Consider the following 17,112-nt stretch of genomic DNA (forward strand, 5'->3'; position numbering starts at 1 on the left):
GAGGAGGTATTAAAATAGCCTATATGCACCAGAATTTCTACAATACAAAGGAGTGTTAACTGATCTCCAACAAAAGTCAGATCATAGGAATCAAGTGTATTCTGTGTAATTAAGATGTAATAAAGACATTGCCTTTCAAAACTAATAGACATTTCATATCAGATAAACCATTAAAAGCAGTTAAGTATACAACTTTATTTGTTGTCTTTTTTGTATATTTTTCTTCTGTTGTGTTTTTCTTTTTTCTGTTTAGTACAATGACAAAACAAATATTGCTCTCAAGAAGTGACAACAAGCATTTGTAAAGTCTGAAAAGCTAAGAAAAAAAGAGAAACAAAAATCAGGAAAAGTATAAGGCAGATCAAATGAAATAAAAAATCCATCTCAGGCATGAGTCAGATTCTTTTTTCAACACAGTCTCACTGAAGTTCGAACAAAATATCTGCTAAATAGAATAGGTTTGTCTAATTGGGGCAATAATATTTTTGAGAACTTAAATAATAGTAATAACAACAAAACTAATTGTTAGTTTCTTAAGTTCTTCGATGAACTTTAAGACCTTAGACAGCAGCGTTGAAGCCAAGAACATAAATGGAGGGCAAATCTTGCCCCAGAAGATAAAGAAAAGCACAAACGGCTATTAATTATTTACAAACGTGCCATTGGCATCTTAGATTCTATGTTAATACCATTAGATGTGCAAGTAATTCCCCTCATGAACTCTGGTGGTAGAAGAGCTTCCTTCTCCTTCCATTCAACAGTCTATGAAGAACTTGCAACGTTTTTGAGATAAAGTTGCTGTTTATTTTACAGATAAGATCCTGAAGATGTATTCAGATTTCAATATTAATGAAGAAAAAACAGTCGACTCTCTTGACTCTGCTGACTTGAATCCCTCTGCATATTTGTCTGTGTTTGTATTCATATTCTCTCTGCAAGTTAAAATCTATCTGATGAATATGAAATATAGTTAACCTAATGATTCCTGCCCACCCAAAATTTTGCAACTCTTTCCAAATCAGATTGCAACTTTGTTGGTCAAAGTCCTTAACCAGATATTAAAAAATGGAGTTTATCTCTGTCTTTGAAGGGACTCTATGGTCATTCCTTTACAAAGGAAACCAAATGTGGACCCACAGGATCTTAAAAAAACCTTTGCCCCATCTCACTACTGCCCACACCAGCTAATATGCTTCAGGATAGGTGCAGAAGTAGTCACAGCATAGAGTTGGCACTGGTTGCTGCTGCAGATTCCATTGGCTGGCAGGTCGACCAGGGGGGTGCCGGCATCTTGGTAATGCTGGACCTCTTGGTGGCATTTGATACCATATCACCCTGCTGTATGGTCCAAAGACTCCATCAGAAGGAGGTGAGGGCCACTGTTTTGGACTTTCACTGTTCCTTCCTGACGGGCAAGGTCCAAACAGTCAGTTGTGGAGTTTTTAGAGTACAGACTTTTATGATCCTCTGTGGGGTTCCACAAGGGTCCCCTCCCTCAGTCCCACTCATTTTAATTTGTATTTCCCCGCCTTGCTAAGTTGGTGCACTCGTTCGGTTTCCAAGTGTTATCCTATGCAGACAGCATTCAAGTTATTGACTCCATATGGGACAATCTGCCTCTGGTAGCAGATAAGTTTAAACAGTGTATGAATGGCACCAGTGTTTGGATGAAGGACACATTTTTTTAATAAATGCAGAAAAAACAGAGATTCTGTTTTTTGGGGCTCAACATTTGGTGTGGTCTGAACTTTAGAGGCTGGAGCATGTAGTCCTTTACCATTGCCTTTTTCTTGATCATTAGAATCTTAAAGATTTTTTTTCCTCTTATTCCTTCTAAACTTCGAGTTGCAGTGGTCATCACCTTGATAACATTGTGCCTAAACTATTGCAATGCTTTATATCTGAACATCAATAAGTCCTTGCTGAACAGACTTCAGGTCATTCAGAATGCGGCAGCCCCCCTTGTTCAGAATGTACATAAACGTCTTTTGGTGAGGGATGGCATTGACTGCATTTCACTGGTTGCCAGTTAGAAAGCGGGTAATATATAACGTTTTTGCATTCTTTACCTGGCTCTCCACCATCAAGGACCTTTGCTTTTCAGAAACATTTTGTATTGGTATATGTCTTGTGAGTTAGCGATAATGGGACCCTTTTGGTTCCCTATGGACTCTGTAGAACTGTGACATAAGTGTTTGGGTGTGCCAAATAGTTTTCATGTTTCGAATGTTGAGTTTGCAGTTATACACAGAGCAATAAAGACATGTAAGACCAAGCTCCATGTAGGCGTAATCATTTACGAGTACCACAGCTGGTGACGAGATAGGAGATATGTAACCCGAAGATTGACAGTGCTCTCCCAGAAAGTTTGCTATGGTCCATCAAACTTCTTGGCAATGACACACGTGCTGTAGTTAAAGTGAAGATTGATGTTTGGCGTATTGGGAGTCAAAGTGCCACTCCAGCCAGTGTGAAGCTTTTAAAGATAATGAAAGCTTCTTTAAGAAGTTTATACATTGTTGGCCAGAAACTTGCTAGTAAGGCCATGAAAGAAAGTACTGCACCCGTACAAGACACTGAGCTGTAAATTATGCAGTAGGACCACGCAAAAGGCAGTGGCAACCAGGTACACAGAAATTCTAAAGGCAGAAGAACACAAATACAATGCAGATAGGCGAGAAGAGTGAAGCACCCGTGCATAAAACAACCCCTCTACTCACATGTAAAGAAGATAATGCCTCACCGACAGAGAGTGGGCAAAACAACCCAGGTGGTAGCATACAGCTAGTGCTTGACGAAGATGCAAGTACAAGTGGTCAGCAGATGCTCCTGAAATGAGCTCCCCTCTTGACAAGAGAAAGTTCCTCAGACTATGATGCTGCTCCGTTCTTAAAACTACCGCCTCCCTTCAATACAGCAGAAAAGCAAAATATTGGTGACAAATGGACTCCCTGAATAGAAATGTTTGATGATTTCCTTGATGCACTGGAAGAAACAGAAAACACAAACATTGCCAAATACCTCAAAAATCTTGCTGGTGAAGGAGAAAAAGAAGTAATAAAGAAACTGCTGCGAACTGAAGAAATCCCATACCATCAAATCAAAGAGGCATTAAATCTCAAGTTCAATCCAATGCTAAATGTCAATTACGAAAGATATATTTTCAGTCAGGAATGACAGAAAGTCAGTAAAAGAATTGACAAATTTGTTGAGGGACTTGATATGCTCATCTGCAAGTTCAAAGAATTCAATGATGAAGCCATACGTCTCTGATTTATTGATGGATGTCTGTCAGATTTATTTAGATGGTGAATACTGAGAGAAACCATTAGTCTGGACCAAATTCTCATGGCTGCCAGAGCTAAGGAACATTCTGATCAAGCTGCTGACATGGAGGCCAGAGGTGCCCAGAATGATTCTGTTATGAATATGAAAAGTAAGCAGAAACACAAAGCTGAAGGACACAAAGTGATGTCTCCAAAGAAAGAGAAGGTGTGCTTTAGATGTGGATTTTCATTTCCACAAGAAGTTAAATGTCCCGCCACTGGACAAGTATGCAAAGGCTGTGGAAAGATGAATCATTTTGTAATGGTTTGTAAGGTGAAGGAAAAGCTACGCGAGTCACGATGAGAAAACAAAATGGATGCCTGAATGTCCAGAAGTGATGTTCTACTCAGGCCTACAAGGCCAAGCAGCAACTTCAGCTGAGGCAAATCAACACTAAACAAAGTTGATTGTCATCTAAATCTTCGTCCAAGAATTCTGCAGTTTCATTGACAAGTAACAGTGAGGAAGACAGACGTGCCATGTCGATGTTTACCTCAGAAAAGTGTGTGCATGTCAGACTGGTTGCATGCAAAGGAGAACTCAAGCCAGAGAAAAAACACAAAAGTCAGTCAAACGTTGTCCAGAGATCACACTGAAAGCAAACGGTTGCCGATATCTTTTATTGTTGACAGTGGTGTGTCAATAAATATTATGCCTGAGGAGAAATACAATTAACTATCAGCATTGCCCAGACTCACACCGTCAAAGGCTAAAGTGTAAACATGGGCTGCATCAATGTCATTAAAGAGTCAAGGTTCATTTCATTCATATCAACTATGAGACACGAAAAGACAAAAGTACAAGCATTCATTCAGGTACTTCAAGTTACTGTGAGAACTGCCTGTTTACTCAGCTTCAATACTACTGCTGATAGAGGACTGATATCTGTGAACTACAACATGATTTCCCATCATGAAATAGTAAGTCAGTTCCCCTTATTGTTTCATAGATTGGGAAAACTCAAGATCAGGAAAGCAAAACTGCATATAAGTGAGGACGTTTGTCCTGTTGCTCAAGGACAGACAAATTGCAGTTTATCTACAAGAAGCTGTTGATAAACAGCTTGAGACATTTCTAAAACATGATACAATTCAGCAATCTACTGGTCCAACTCTGTGGGTTTCGCCCATAGTGGTAGTGCCCAAAAAGGACAGTGAAGGAGCGGCACGCATCCGTGTTGATATGCGTTAAGCTAAAAAGGCAATTACAAGAGAACAAAATCCAGGTCTGCATATTGCTGACATGATCACGCAGCCTAAATTGTGCCAAAGTCTTCTCTTGCCTTGACCTGAAAAAAAGGATTTAATCAATTGGAATGTGAATAAAATCTCAGGTACATAACAACCTTTTCTACTTGTATTGTTTGTTCAGATATAAACACTTAAGATTTGGTGTGTCATCAGCTGCAGACATTTTTCAAGATGTCATTTAATGATAATACAACCTGTCATGAATGCTTTTGATTACAGTGTAGACATATTGGCTTTAGGGGCTAACCAAAAGAAACATGATAAAGCTCTTACACAGGTGTGATGGCGGTATAACTCTAAATGCTGAGAAATGTGAGTTTCACAAAGCAAAACTCAAATCATTTGGCCATGTCTTTCTGTATGGGAGTATTATGCTAGATCCAGCTAAAGTACAAGGTTTGTCAGCCACCAATCCCCCACAAGATGTTATCACGTTCCTTTAACAGAGTTAACAAAAAGAAATGCTTGATTTTACTTGTCACACAAATGTGAACAAAGTATTATGAAACTCAAGCATGCAATTGAGAAAGACATTGGTATGGCCTACTTTGATCCAAAGCTCCATACAGAGTTTGGAGCTGATGCAAGCCCGGTCGGGTGAGATGCAATCCTTGCTCAACACAGTGGATGCCCACATGCTTAAAGGCATAGTGTGGCATATACAAGCAGCAGTTTTTTCACAAACTGAATGTGCTTATTTACAACTTGAAAAAGAAGATTTAGCAGTGGTGTGGGCTTTGGAAAATTTCCATGTATTTTTATATGGAAAATCTTTCACTCTGATAACCAATGATCAAACATTTCTTACCATCTTTGGCAATCCAAAAGCCAAGAAGCCTCCTAGAATTGAGCAATGGGGTTTGCAACTACAGGAATATGACAACACTATCATGCACCAAACAGGGAAAGATCAAAACCCTGCTGTCTACTTTTCATGAATGTCAGTGCAGTGTCATGGTGCACCTCCGAAACTGCAGAAGCCTATATTAACTTCATTGTAAAGTCCAGTACAGGAACAAATTATTACAGCAACGAGTAAAGATAGTGACATGTTTCATATCAATCCTGGAAACAGCATGCTCGACCTGTCACATGACAGTGAATATCAGAAATTCAAAAATATGGAAGATTAACTGTCTGTTACTCAATAAGGAACTGTCTTATGAGGTTCGAGAATTGTCATAACAGAGATTCTGTAACAACAAATATGTGAAGTGGCCCATGAAGGACATCATGGAATTGTTGCCACTAAACGAGCTCTATGACACCAAATTTGGTTTCCTCATCTTGATGAGAGAGTTGAAAGAGAGTTGAAGGCCTGTCATTTGTGCAATTGCTTATCTCCTAATATCACTCAACATACCTTTAACATGTTGGGTTTGCCAAAACATGTATGAGATAGAATCACTGTTTCTTTGGTCCTCTTGACAATGGGCGTCACCAGATGGTGATTATCGATGACTACCCCAGTGTGTACTAGTAGACGATCTCCTATTCATTACTCAAGAAAGAGTCATTGAGAGGTTAGAAGGCATTTTTGCAATATGGGGTATTCCTTCAATTCTGAAGTGTTCCAATGGCCCACATTTCAACAGTTGCAAATTCAGAGACTTTCTTGATCATCTCAATGTGAAGCATATGAAAAGCATGCCTCTTTGAAAAAAAGCAAATGGCGTTGTCGAACGCTTTGTGAGCACACTCAAAAGGACTGTCTAAGCATGCATAATTGGAGAAGCTTGAACTGAAGTCAACTCTCCATGCTACTCTTCGAGATTGTCGGTCGTCTCCTCATTCAACAATAGGTGAAAGTCTTGCCACCATGATGTTTAGGAGAGCCATGACAACCAAGTTACCTAAATGAATCAACAGAAGATCTAATACAGATTAACAGATTTGTGTCATAAACAAAAGATTAAAGTATATGCTGACAAGCACTGATGTGCCAAGACATGGTTTTCAATGAAAGAAATTGAGTATTGGTGCGGCCACAAAGAAAATATAAATCTGATGCTCCCTTTTATGCTGAACCTTTCAAAGCTGTAACTAGCAAAACACAGATGGTGATTGTTCACCATCCTGGAAAGTGTACTATATGAGATTCTTCACACTTGAGGCCTGTGCCTCAACATTTGCCATTTCCTCATGTCAACGATGAGACTGATTCAATTGAGACTGGAGTGAGCCCCTTGACTGCATGTGTCCCTTAATCACTGTTGCAAGTTATGGACGGTTCTCTTCTCTCTTCATAGCCACAGAGGACACGATCTGGGCATTTGGTCAGAGAGATACGACAACTTATAGAGGAGTTGTATTATATTTCTGTAAAATATCATATTTTTTATTTAACAAGGGGGAGATGTAGTGTCTTGTCAGTTAGTAATGATGGGACCCTTTTAGTTCCTGATGGACTCCCCAGAATTATGATGTAAGTGTTCAGGTGTGGTGAACAGTTTTCATGTTTAGAGTGTTGAGTTACTAGTTACAGACAGAGCAATAAAGATGTGTGATACCAAGCTCCGTGTGTGGCCTAATCATTCTCAACCGCCTTGGCTGGGAAGGACACTACAGTACATCCATTAAAGAGTCCTCAACTCATTTTCTCTCAGAAAGGTGACTGTCCCCAGAATCCACAAATCCAGGTGGGGTGGCAGCTCCTTCTCGGTGACAGTGGCTACATTGTGGAATACTTTACCTGTGCACATTGCAGCCCTGGCATCTTTCCCTGTGTTGTTCAAGCAACATAAAATTTGGCTCTTTTCTCTTCTGTGAGTGTGATTCCTTGGTTGTTTCCTTAGACAAACTAGCTCTTGACACTGTTAGGTTTAGCTTGCTTTAAAAATCTCATTCCATTCCATTAATATCAATGTATTTGTTGTTGATGATATTAAAATGATTTTATCTAGAGGCAAAAGTTTGAATTGGCCCAGTGGTGTTTCAAATGTTGTCCTGGTGGATCCTCCAAATATCAAAAGTGAGTGTCCTAAGCTATTTCATTTGTTGGCACATGAAAATATTAGATGGTATGTTCATTTATAACATTAGGGGCACTTCTATGACCAAGTCTTTCTTCAATGAATTACACATTGAATCAATAGCTTCCTCAAAAATATATATTGTAAATTCAGCAGCTGCTTAACGCATCCTTGTCATGCTTGCATGTGCTATAGAGAGTTCCTTACAGAACTTCATGGATATGCACCTTTTATGCTGACAGTTCCAGTTCTTAATAAGATATCATTGTTATTAAAGGACTCTTCTTCCTATAAAGGATCAACCATTGCTGCCTCACATAATGAGTGAAGATTGGGAGAGTCAGGGGATGGGAATCACAATCTAAGAGGAGAGCTGTAATTATAGGTAGATGACACAAAGACGTTTCAGGGGTGCTCCCATGCATGAGATGTGAATATGGGTATGAGCAGAGACAGGTTTTGGAGTTAGTTGTCTCTCTCTATGCATGCGAGTTCGCAAAAAACAACATGACTCCCATGAGAAGTCGAAGCAGAATTAATGATAATATGAAGTCGAATTAGACTTGAAGCTTTAGTTCGCAAGAGAGAGAAAATGAACATGCTTAATTTAAAAAAAAAAGTGAATGCAAACCCTCCCAGCATTTGAAATACAGGTGGACTTTGACGTGAAATTGCCATTGGCTCTCACAGAGTTCCAATTGCCTGTAGGGATGAAGGTCCAATCTGCATTCTGCCCAATCTGGCATCTTCTGCCGAACTGTTAATGTTTTATGTTACTGTGCATGAACAAACGAACTTGAATTATCACTGCCGCAGAAACGCTTTGCCTCTAGCTTCAGCACTCTCAAGCGGAATCCAAATTAATGCTAGACCAGGGAAATTAAAATAAAATGGTTTTCATATGCAGATGTTCTACTCGCTTTCAAAAGAACAATCCTGTAAACATCACCGATCATTCAGAAAGCTCTGCACAGTTTGCATCAGAAATCCACAGTGGCTGTTCAAGACAAAAAATGCTTCAAAATCTCTGGGTTAAGACAATCTGCCATCTAATCTATCTACATCATATAAATGCAGATATAAATTATGAATTACTACACATTATCCTCGTTCGTTTTTTTTTTTCTCTTGCAAAGTTAATATACACGTGTCCACTAGAACACTACATTTTTAGTGCCACGTTTAAAACCTTAATGTGGCACATTTAAAACCAAATGTGACATTTAAACATGTCCACTGTTTACAATTTACATATCTTCTCCTTTTTGGACTTTTTGTTCTTTGATCTGTTCTACTCAGTGCTAAAAAAAAAGGCAGAGCGTCCACTAAAACAACCAGAATGTGCAAGTCAAGGGTTTCTTTTCTCATATTTTCTCAAATGGGCTGTAAAGCTGGGCACATTTTATTAGTAACATAAATACTGCAAGTAAATTGCCGCTTCTACTATTACCTGAGGAAAGTTATATTTATACTGTAATTTCTTTCTCCGGTGTCTTGGCCCCGGTAATGCGATAATGCAATGTTACACACGGGTCACCAGCAATACTTGCTCCTTCGATGATTTCTGGCGCTCCTGTTTGATAATTCCCAGGAAGAGACAACACAGACAGTGTGTTGTGACTGTGAGTTGGGCATTAACTAAGGCGCCCCCTTAATTTCCAATGCTGGCGCGTTCACAGCGAAGTACAATTGAAAATTGACGTCGCCGCACAGGCCCTGAGCCCGAGCCATCGTCCCCGCTTCCCAGGGAGCATTAGGCGAGCTGATGTCAATCTGTCATGCTGGTTTGTGCATAGCCTCGTCTATCAGTAGGCTATATACTTCTAAATCAATGGAATACAGATCCATTCTCATTTCTATCAGTTGAACAGTTGTGCTGTTTTCAGGCAGTCACACAGATATTGGCAAGTTAGTAGCTGTGTTAACCCGCGGTTGGTTGACGTCCTGGTGTGTTTCCCCCGCAAATCCAGGCACGGCTGGCACAACACAGGAACATTTGATGATAAGTGTTAAAATGGCTCTGAACGAACAATGTTGTACATGGTTCTACCTCACCCATCTCTTTAATGATCATCATAAACAACTAAAATTATCAACTTCGAGACTCTTCAGCATTTGCAAGTAACAGAAAACATGCAACAATTTATAATACTCACTCCCAAAAATTGTAAATAAACTTGCTTCCTTGCTTGTACTTGAAACCAACATAACTGATTATAATAAAAATGTAAAATCTTGATCTATTTTTTTGCCTAAAAGCAGCCCATTGCATACATCATGAATATACTGCACAGTACCAAGTCGCTGTAAGACATTGGGCTTTTATTTGGCGACGGTGAATTCTCACCTAAAGGCCTAATTACAACTCTTAATAGGGTGAACTGGTAAAGTCACAAAATTAGCCTGAGCTCAACCCTTTGTTAGCTACGGCACAGAGCAGATAGCCTTAACTCAAGACAATGCGTGAAGTATGTATGCAGTAGCAAAACAGTAATAAAATCAAAATGCAACAAAATAAAAATCCCGAAATAAATTAGAAACATAGAGTAACATTTAATATACAAATGATAAAAGTCCAATAAGGGAATAAAGAGATATAAATGTACATGCCAATGACATTCAGTGGTTTAAGTAGACCAAGACTTCTGCACACTTTGACGTTGACCAAGATGGAAAGTGGGTGGTTATAAACCAACCAGATTTGTCCTGGTCAAAGATTTTACCTTCTGACTTTGATCTTTTAAGTCCCAATCCAGGACAGGAGTAAAATTCTAAAGCCCCCAAGACCTCAGGGGAGGCACCTGAAGACTCACAGGGTTTAAGGAGCCAGTCTAGGATGAGTTGCATGGTTCAGCTGGGCAGTTGAAGTAAAAGCCTCTTGTAGCTTGTTTTATCCCAGTAGCTTGAACAGGAGGTTATCTTAATGACTCTCTGAGTGCACTTCTTTGTCCTGGGTACAAGAGGGAGCGAGTCTAGCCCTTCAGGGCTTCTCTCAGGGCAAAGACAGCAGGTCCTGTCACATTCTGTTCTTCTTGAAGTGTAAAAAGTGTTCAGCGGTTGATTCCTAGAGGTGCCACATTTGCTCCTGGCTCAAGCTAGCAGGTGGGAATGACTCATGGCACACCTTAACCAATGGGTTAACAGTTTTCAGGGCCAACCTTACCCACTTTGGGCAATTTCAAGATGGCAAATGTCTTTGGGCACCCTAAAGTTGGGCTCTGAGAGCTGGGAGTGTATATGGTAATTGTACTATGGTAATCCTAGTGTAATTGTTCATTTAAAACGTATATCCAGTTTGATGACCCCATTGTACCCCAATAGACCCAGAGAAATAAGGGATTTCCAGCAACCAGACTGGACATACACATGAAATTTTTTTTTTTTTCACTTTCAGTAATGTTTTCTGCCATCTTGCCCTACGTGTACAGCAGAGAGTAGAAAATGCATATGGAGCAGTTTGAAATCACTTCTTCACAAAGTGTGAGATAATGTAGATTTGAGGGAATAGTAAGAGAAAGAGTGTAACTGGGGCAGTCTATCCTGATAGGTGATTATCAGGTCTTCTTTTCATATTTCTGGTCACAGAGACCTGTCCTGCATAGGTTTTCTATACAATTGTCTATGTGACTTTCTTCAGCTGGTTGTTTTATCAAAGAAATAACTTTTCTTTTTGTCACGTGATTGAACACTTTTAGTCAAAGATAAATAGCCCTTTTTTTTTATTGTCATCGAAAGTGGAAGCCTTCATTGGTGTGATAGGATAGCTTAGAATCTTAGGCCTCAGTAGCTAGCACAGAGGGAAAGCATACTGTAAATCTTCTGCATGGTTTCCGTCATTGGGAACTTTAAAATCAAATAGCATTATCCTCCTTTCTGCTCTAGTCAGGGTCTCCAACCTGATGCCTATTGCAAAACCCATCTCACATCTAGATTTTCACAGTGGACTGTACGACATTGCATAGAACTAAACCCAACAAAGAATTGCCTTGCAGAAATAATTTCTTGCTTAATCATGGGAATAGGATGTGTAGCACATTTATACACAACAAGTGTTAACTGAATACAGATCAGGAGGGTGGAACATTGATCTCACATTTATATAGAATTATGAAGAATGGGAAGGCAGGAACCTATATATGTTTGGGATGCAAGACTGTAACTTCCACACCCCAAAAGAGAAAACATTATGAGGCGTGCATACAAAGGGTCCCTTCTTATGCTATACCTTGTACAGTACAAATAAGCTTCTGCCAACATTGAAACAGAACTGTAATTAAAATATTAATAAAAACATGATGATTTACTTGTAACTAAGTAAGACAAATGAGTCTCTTTTTCAGTAAAAATGATCGTGTGGCATGGTCCAAAGTGACCATGGTGAAAAGTGAAGTGGGTAAAATATAGGGAGTCTATACAGTCCATATTTTGTATGATTTTCAAAACCATCTCTAACTGAGCTTATAATCAGATCACACAATGAGCTGTTCAAGTATCTCTCATTAAAATGATAAAAAGGGGTTTAATCTATTTAGGGTCTCATTTAGATCCTGATTGTGTTACCGCCAAGCTGAGTCGGCCCCGAAAACACCATTGAGTTAATAGTGTTCTGCCCGCCATATTTAGATGTATTGCGGCTGAACTGCAGACCACCACGACGGAGCGCCCTTCCTAGCCATCAGGCAGGCAGTTTCTGCCGACCATATTTAGATGTTTCAGCTTTTTCAGCTGTGCAGGCAATGTCATACCAGCGTATTTCTGATGGAGGAAGCCCATTGCTGGACTCAATGGCCAACAGTCAACAGCAGTGGCTATGGAATGCAGGTAAGTCACACACTCTTGACCTTAGCCATATGTGTCCCCCTGCACAGCACACCATATACACACTGTCATCTATTGCAATTCCAACATCACACTTCCCATACATACCGAACACACCCAGTGCCATACAACCATGACACAACATATGCACACTATTGACACTGCACACACACAACATGACAGCAACAACCAACACAACTACATACTCAGCTACACAAACGCACTCACACGAGGCACAACTACACACATCATGACAACGTCCGCCACACAACACACAACATACACACATTGATCCTACATGCAAGTGACACACATAAAGATACAACCACAGCACCCACTCCAGCTCCGTCCACCTCAACCAGCCAATCCAATCTCACTCACACATACATGTATTGACTCACATACATGACAGGTAGCACAACCTTACCTGACCTTGCAGGTCCTCTTTCAATGTGCACACATGGACACCATTAAGGTACCGTCATTGTGGTGCCACCATTCATTTGGCAATGAATAATGACACCACAATGGCAGGAGTGTAAATGTGCGATATGCGTGTTGTGTTAGTGTGTCCCCATCCATGTCTGACTCAATCATGTTCCTGACATATTCATGTCACAGTAATTTAAAAAAATGACTGTGACATGTATAAGCCTGCAACAAGCCCACCCAACATACCCTGGTAATGTGACATCCCTACCTTCAAGTCTGGTGATGGGGGTTGTGTTTTCTCCATGGGTCACTGGCAGCAGAGGCAACAGGTTTTGTCCAGTCATATCCAGTCAAAAACGGAAGTGGAATCAGGGGAAAAGGTCAATTGTTACTTCATTTCCCCCTCAATCCGCCAACTCACGTAGGGAGGTCAGACTGCCACTTTTCGCTTGACAGTAAGGCACATCTAAATCTGCACAATGGTAAAAGTCGCTGGAGTCCTGCCATCAGACACTTTTCCCTATAGCGCCGTCGACACGGGTGGTGTTTCTTGGCGGACACAGCGGGATGAATGCGAGCACTCGCCTATGGGACCACCAACATCAAAATCCGGTGGACAGGTTTTCAGTTGAAAAATCAGCAGTGGGACTGTTACTGCCAACATCTAAATCAGGCCCTTGCCCTCCAAATAAAACTATCCCTGCATATTTTTAAGGCAATAAGTAGTCAAAATCGGTTAGCTACCACAATGAAAGATCTCCCTTAGAAAAGAGACATCAGAGCTCTCGGACGAGAAAGGTGAGATACCATAAAGTAAATCAACATGAAATAAAACAATCAGGAAAACTACTTGATAAACCAGTGTACAAAGTGGAACAAAGAGCTGCAGCTGATGCTTTAAATGACGAACAACTTATCGACATTAAGTTTCATGTTGAAATTATCAGTAAATAAAGTTACGTACATTAAAATGTCAGTAAATAACAAAGAAAGTACGCACACAATTACAGGCAGCAGAAATCCAGACCAAGGCCTTGGTGAAGGTGTGAGCTAACTGCTCTATGCCTTTATTTACATATATATTACTTTATAATTATGACAGCTAATTTCTGCCACTTTTTATTAGGTTACTTGATCATGGTGAACAAAGATAGTCTCCAGACCTTTGGTCTTCCTAGATCTTCATTTAACTGTGGCAAAGGATAGGGCATTAACGTTAGGCCAAGGCAACTTTGAATTCCTGATAAAATGTGTATAATTTTACTTAATCTACACACAGGCACTGAGAGCTACATTTTAACAGATTGCATGTATCACTGACATCAGCAGGGTGCATGTCTCTGGAAGGAAATATTTGCAAGATCATGGTGGCACGTTAACATCAAAAAACGAATCATCCTCGGAGTCAATGAGCACGTTTAAAATTCTGTAATATGAAGTGTCCCCGTGGGTTTCAGACGAGACAGCTTCCATTTTGTTTTGCTTTCTTCGATAGGAGAGAAATGCTGACATGTTTTTAGGACCACCGTGGAAGTGAACGTTTTGATAGAATACACTGACAAATTTCTCAATTTCTTACCTTGCAGACTTACATAGGTTATCTCATAGTATTGACGAGTGGCTTTCCAGAGTATTACGTAGGGGAAGGAAAGGAAAGGAAGCACGAAAGTGTTTCGTGAACAGAGAAAAAGATTCACAAACTAGTAAGATTGTGGGTATTAACAAATATTGTGCGGTTATTTTCTAATCTTGGAAATAATCCTCCATATGACAATAGGAAACGTATTTCCAGGTTGGGAAAGGAAAGCAAACACTTACAAACTGAATTGGGGTGGGCGAATTGCATAAAAAACACAAACGTTTGCATGATTGCCCACATTCACCAAACGTACCAGTGCTAACTGGCATTGAATGGGAGGAGCATGTTGTTCATAGGTTTCCACAGGGGATACTGGGGATTGTGTGCATACTAGAATAGCCAGAAATCTACACAAATTAGGGAGGCATCTCTGCGATGCTTAGATTTCTGAAAATTTCATAACGTTTTATGAATTTACACCATACGGTACACATTCATTACTATTGTTGTGGGAGGAAGGCCAACATACAAAGTGTGGAGCATCCAAACACCTTCTGCTATGTAAAATCTTCCCTTTTGTTTGTTGTTCTTATGTGCGATCGTGACCTTCAAATTAGGCCAAGTTTTTACTTTACGATTGGTAAACCTGACACCACTAACACTATTTTTTAATCCATGTCAATGATCGAGGCGGAGCATTAGTGCAACGGTCAATTTCCATTATAACACCGAGTCATACAAACAAATGATTTCCATATTTTGCTGCTATGATCAGTCAAATAGATACTTTTTGAAGAATTGAAAGGTCAGTGCATGAAAGAAGAGATGTACTGTCCATAAAATACCAATGTTCCCTTCCAGGTAGTCAAAGTCCATAGAGTATTCTACATAGAGGAATGCAAATACGTACATGAAAAGAACAACAGTTGCACACCAAGGAATTAGTGCGCTTTTACTTGGACTTCTAGTACCTTTGCGGTACTTTCATGCCACGTGAAAATGATTCGAAATGTACTCGTGAGCATGCACGAAGTACAGCAATGGCCATGGCGGGTGTCACGAGGTTCTTAAACACAAACAAGTTATTGCGCCATTTTATCAGGTAACCAGAATATTTCCAAATGCTATGGAACATCATTTCTTGTACTCATATCTATGGCACTGGTGAACAGCAAAGCTACAGCATTTGTATCCATTGTTTAACGTGATGTGAATCTCACTGCATACTTAAGCACACGTTTGATTTCATCCCGGGGAGATAAAACGCATGACCAAACAAATTGACATGCTGTAATCATTGTTTAAAGGCTTAACCATTAGCGCCTAATATTTACTTTTACTGCTTTAATTACAAAAATCATAAAATAGAATGGATCTGCAATAAAAACAGTTTGCCCGTCAAATGCGCCTGCTTTAATTTACCCAGGGGTTCTTTAAATGGCTCTGTGGCTCACAGCAGTTAGGACAAGTGGATTTGCAAGAAATAGACATCCCTTACATAACCCATATTTGTATTTATCAATAAAGGCAGAGACATAAGTCTTGCGATAATGCTCTGGCAGGAACAGCAGGGCAAATTTATTATCTTCGATCCCTCCTTTATCTCTTGCTGCTGTGGCCCAGATAGCTCCGAAGCACAGGGATGATATTGCCAAAGCTCTCATTAGTTGCGGACTTCTGGTTTGTAAATACAAGGACGCTCTTGGAGTACCAAGAGGGCGAGAGTGCTCTGGAAATTGAGAAGTATACAAGAGTAAAGGGAAATAAAAGACGAAAGTAGTAGGGCTGTCATCAATTAATTCTGACCTCTAACAAGCCTATCCGAAAAGGCAGTAAGCACTAAACCATTAAATTCATGACAGTGTTAACATCATGGCCGCACGGACGCATTTGAGCAGACGCATTTTTTTTCCATAGGCGGCAATTGATTTTTCTTCTCAAACTTTAATTGTGACAAGCACTTCTCTATACTAAGACCCTCATTTCGGGCTGCAGGAAGCAGCATCCCCATAGGGACATTATGCACCTGGGTACTTCTCTGGGCAACAGGCCCAGTGTGCCTGAACCCAAAACGATTCGACGTGGAAACAGAAGGAGACGGTTTTTCTGCAAAAAGGTTTACACCTGGACTGCAGGGGGTGAGGTTTTGGAAGAGGCACATCCTAGTCCTTAGCCTTCTACTTGCAGCACAATAGGGGGCGGATAAGGCTGCCCCCCTCCAGGCTACTGTCCGGTAACCAAAACATGGCCTCTCTGACACTCCCCCCTCCCCGACCCACCCATCCTTCCCCACCCACCCGACACTGACCCTCCACTGCCATTTACTACTTGTCCGGAGCAGGTGGCAAGCGCCAGTAGAAAAGGAGCCGATTATTGTGCCTGGAAGGGGGAATTTCATATGGAAAAGGATCTGGTATTCTCAGGACCCCATGTTACTCCCTATTCCAGGCGGAATAGCTAGTAATACCCAATATTTGGTGTCGGAAAAATGTCCTGAAACAGAGATCACTGTCCCCTCATTTCCTGGCACCATATAAAGGGCAATTCACAACGAGGCCCTGAATGTAGCATGATAAAGTGAAACATTCTGACATTTGACAGTCTTAAGCTTCTCTTCTCGACTACTGGGTGAACCATCCACACGGGTTTTACATCAAAAATTCAGCCCGTGTCCGATTTGAAAAAGGTTTACTATGGCTCTAATACCGATGCAAGGAAATTGTTATTATTGCGG

The 17,112-nt window shown here is 40.4% G+C and overlaps 1 protein-coding gene across 2 annotated transcripts in view; it reads right to left on the reverse strand.

Annotated features, from left to right (window-relative positions):
• The window catches only part of DIAPH2 (diaphanous related formin 2), a 3,364,504-nt gene that overhangs the window by 442,124 nt on the left and 2,905,268 nt on the right, over positions 1–17,112 (reverse strand). The gene's annotated exons all lie outside the window — the stretch shown is intronic.

The sequence above is a fragment of the Pleurodeles waltl genome, chromosome 2_1 (assembly GCF_031143425.1).
Source record: "Pleurodeles waltl isolate 20211129_DDA chromosome 2_1, aPleWal1.hap1.20221129, whole genome shotgun sequence".
Lineage (NCBI taxonomy): Eukaryota > Metazoa > Chordata > Amphibia > Caudata > Salamandridae > Pleurodeles > Pleurodeles waltl.